Below are 4,634 nucleotides of genomic sequence, written 5' to 3' on the forward strand. Positions count from 1 at the left end.
GATGCCTGGGCCACAGATGAAAGATAAAGAAGGCTCTATAGCTTTTATAGGATTGAATCATTCATTGACTCTAATGTAGACTCTTATGTAGGGTCCCATAATTTTTCATCAACCTCATTAAAATCATACAAAAAGAAGCTAAAATGCATAAGAACTGCAAATAAATACGGAAGTAATTGGGCAAAGTTGGGATCTCCAGATATTTGGTTTCATTGGTTTGTCTAACACAGACAGCAGAAGAGATGGTCCAGATATTGAGATCAGGCTGTTTTTTGAGTGACTGTCACAGGACCCTCTTGATGACCCTGTTCCTCAGGCTGTAGATGAAGGGTTTGAGCATGGGAATGACCACAGTGTACATTACTGAGACCACAAATCCTTCTTAGGGGAATGTGAGACAGCTGACCTGAAGTACATCCCAAGACCTTTCCCAGAAAATAAATAAACAATGGACAGGCGAGAGCCACAGGTGGAGAAGGCTTTACATTTCCTACCTGTTCATGAGATTTTCAGAATGGGAGTAAACAATTCATATGTAAGAATAAAGAATCCCTAAGACTGGAACATCACCAAAGATGGCTCCAAAAATATAGATTAATGAGCTATTAGTGGATATTTCAAAATATGCTAGGTATAATAACTGAGAAGGGTCTCCGAAGAAATGAGGGATTTCTACATCCATGAGGAAGGTCAGTTGTGACACCACCAAACAGTGCACCTGGAAATCCAAACGATTGATGAAAAAGATACAAAAACCAGCAAGCTACAAAAGGAGGGATTCATGAAAATTGAGTAATGCAGAGGGTGACAGATAGCCACAAACCGGTCATAAGCCATCATGCCAGAAGCAGACTATCCAGACATCCAAAAAGAATAAGAAGAGATATCTGTGTCAGGCAACTCTCATAGTATATTACTCTGTTGTGAGTTTTTATATCCACGATCATCTTTGGGACAGTGGTAGAGGTAAAGCAGATGTCAGCCAAGGACAGGTTGGAGAAGAAGTACATGAGGGTGTGGAGGTGGGAGTCAGAGCTGACGGCCAGGATGATGAGCAGGTTCCCCAGCACAGTGACCAGGTACACGGACAGGAAGAGCTCAAAGAGGATGAGTTGCATTTCTGGATCCTCTCAGAAGTCTCTCAGGAGGAATTCTGAGACATCTGTCAGATTTTGTCTGTATTCTATACAACTGAGATAGTCTCTGAAAAAGAAGAGTTGAAATAAATGAAATGAGGAAATAGGTACACAGAACTGTATCTAAACTTTGGATTTGAGGTAGAAAGTTTTTTTAAGGGTATATTCCTCATCTCAGCAATAATTTGTCTCTCAGTTGTAGCACACCAATTCTCTTATAATTCTTTCCCTTTTGATTTCTATGTTATTTACATATTATTCACATACACCCACTGTGGAGACACTAAACTGAAATATATTACAGGTACAAGCAGATTTAGACTAAATAAATTCATGAACCCAGCAAAATATCAGTCTCTTCATTTCAAGAAAATATGTGGGATAATGAATCTGAATGTTTGAATGACACTCAGCCCGCTACATAAGGTAGCTAACATCTTGATAGAGAGAAGAATCCACACATGGCCACCAATCAAAAGGCCTGCTTTTGAGACATTCAGAAAGGAGAATCTGAGAATTTGAGAACAAGAGAAGAAGAAGTGTAAGATGTAGTCTTTGAATGTGAGGTTCCTTCAGACTTGCAATAAGCTACTATCCAACTCAAAATCAAGACAAGCCATATCAGAGTTATCCAAGTCAGGAAGATTTCAGCCTTGAGGAGTTTTAAGAGCTTGCTCAACTGTCCAGGGTCTCAACTTAATTGCATTAATATATCCCATCCCTGGAAAACATTCCTCATTTTTAAGAAGGTGGCTCTTTTGTGAGATGCAGCCATTAAACATAAAAAAAGACAATTCACATCTTTCTAGAAATGAATAATAGAATTGCAATGCTGGTCTGTTTAAAGAAGTTGATCTTTGCTGTGAAGTCATTGATCACAGAAGCATGGAAAACTGTGATATGGATCATAACCTGCCAGGAAACCAGATATTTAGCGATTGTCACAGAAAATCTTTTTCAAAGGACAAAACTGCCTGTATTAATCAGTTTTTTTCCCTGCTGTAAACAAAATACACACAAACCTATGTTGGCTCATTGTCTGAGAAGTTTTGGCCCATGGTCCATAGTTTTACGTCTTTGCCAAGGCAGAAGGGCACAGCAAAGGAAAACTGCTCACTGTGTTGCCATGGAAACAGAGTGAAAGGAAAAAGCCCAGGAAGAGATCCTCTTCAAAGGCACACTCCCGGCAATGTACTTCCTCCAAGTTGGCTCCATTCCCTGATAGCCCACCCTCATGACCCAATCCCTTCTCTATGCCCCACCTTTAATATTGCTACTTGAAAGATCAAGACTCAGTACATGAACTGGGAGGGGGGGTTTCATATTTAAACAATAATATTGCCTAAAATGCCCAACAGGACCTTCCGGATCAATATTTTAAGACTGGTCCAAAGCGAAGAAAAACCCAGCAAACTTACTCTTTTAAGTGCACAGAGGTCAACCAGGGAACTCTGCTCCATCAAAGAAGTCATCCTCAAAGACGTACCAGGCTTGGATTTTTGGTAACATAAATGGTGTGAGGCAAGCACTGGTGGTCATTAACCTCCATATCCCCTTTGTAAATGCCCAGAGGGAGTGGTCAAGCAATAATGAATAACCTACATCCAGCCTCAGTAAACATCCATACCAGCATCATCAGAGAACAACTCAACCAGCCCTCAAGGACAGCTGATAGAGACCTAAACCCAGGAAGAAGAAAGAAGAACAAGAATCAATGCTTGGGATATCAAAAGAGAAAAAGCAGAAAGATGGTTGCCTCATTCTCAGAGAAGAGCTCACTTTCCAGAGTCTGAGAGCCATGGTCTGAAGTAACATACCAGAAGGGGCCTGCAGGATAATCATGCTAAACAGAGCTTGTCATCCTACTCCATCTGATGTGACTGGAAGTGGTAGGGCCTTACATCTATCTTACTAATGCTAATGGCCATATCTTGATGCCCTCTGGCACATTTACATGTGATAAAGATCTTACAGAAATTTGATGTGCTATCTAGCATTCATGGGAAGATGGTAGCTGTCAACTTAGCAACTGGAAATGAAAAAATTATTCTGGGGAACTTTCTGATCCTATGTGTCACTATCAGGATAAAAAGTATTTTCAGGATAGGATTAGATATGGTAGACATTCTCTCTCCAGATACAAATTGCCAAGGGTAACTGTCATCATCTACTCTATAAATGATTCTGCTCCTAGCCAACACTATGATCCCTTTACAGAAGCTTATTATGACCTCACCACACAAGTTTATGTGCCCCAGGATCCTGCATCACTTGAGGAAAAAGAGATAAAGGAAAAGAAACCCACCAATCAAGGAAAATCAGGTAGCAAAGAGAAAATGTCTAAATGAGATAGCAAGGAGAAAAAAAATAAAGAAAAGTGACCAAGTTCCCTCCACCTCCACTACCATTGGATGTATTCAAGAAGCTATAGCCTTCGTCTGTGAATAAGCAAGACAGTGCCTCTCCACTTAGGATGGCAATGAGAAAGAAAAGTGAGAACAGACCCCTCCGATACAGCTCCACATAACAGAGGTCAAGCAGCAGAAAGTATCTGACCAAGAAAGGGAATGAAGAAGACCAACTTATTGACTGGAATAAACTGGCTTGCCCACTCTGCAGAAGGCAGCTCCCAATACAGAAGATTTGATCAAAAACAAACAGCTACCAGACCTACATAGGCAAAAGCTAAAAATCCACCAGAAGATAAAAAGTCTGAGCAGAAACTAACCTATCTGGAGGGGAGGGAACAACAAGAGAGGAGGTTTCAGGAAAGAGGAAATAATTGTGGGGAAAGGTTCCAATGTTTTGTCGCTCCAGAAAGAAAACAGATGTAAAACTCCAGGGAAATTTATGGTAATTTTACACCTGCTGATAAGTAAAATATCAACCGTAGAAACAAAGGAGGTGCTGTCCAACAGGCTGCTGGATGGGGGAAAGGGGCAGACTCGGGATACCTACACCATTCTGGATTGGGTTCATCAGAAGAGATTGAAGTTAGATGAAGGGACCTGCTGTTGGTAATCCAAAGAAGAACCAACAAGACAATCCAATGAAAAACAGAGACACTGTTCAAAAATTCATCTTTATTGGGTGTGAAAAACTTGATTAAAAATGGAGGCAAGTTTCACATGGCACTACCTCCTTTTGTTCTGTTTTGTTTTGTTTTGTTTTGCTTTGTTTTGTTTTGTTTTGTTTTGTTTTGTTTTGTTTTGTTTTGTTTTTGAGACAGGGTCTCACTTTATAGTTCAGGCTGGCCCTGAACTCTCTCTGTAACACAAGCTGACCTCGAATGTGCAGCAATTCTCCTCCCTCAACTCCCCCTGAAGTGCTGGGATTGCAGGCATGCACCACCACGCTGGGCTCCCTCTTCCTTTTGTTGCTTCATCCTTGTTTTGTTACATTCTTCCTGCTAGAACTTTGTTAAATTTTTTTCAATATGAAAATATATGCATGCAGGATTTTTAAAATATTCTTTTCCCTTCAAATAAATACCAATGA

At 40.4% G+C, this 4,634-nt stretch overlaps 2 pseudogenes; one reads left to right on the plus strand and one right to left on the minus strand.

Annotated features, from left to right (window-relative positions):
* Window positions 1-283: 283 nt before the first annotated feature.
* On the minus strand, window positions 284-2,685 carry LOC106146289 (annotated as a pseudogene).
* Window positions 2,686-2,850: 165 nt separating this feature from the next.
* LOC102025596 lies at window positions 2,851-4,257 on the plus strand (annotated as a pseudogene).
* Window positions 4,258-4,634: the final 377 nt, after the last annotated feature.

Source organism: Chinchilla lanigera, unplaced genomic scaffold, assembly GCF_000276665.1.
Source record: "Chinchilla lanigera isolate Chin_1 unplaced genomic scaffold, ChiLan1.0 scaffold00094, whole genome shotgun sequence".
NCBI classification, from domain to species: Eukaryota; Metazoa; Chordata; class Mammalia; order Rodentia; family Chinchillidae; genus Chinchilla; species Chinchilla lanigera.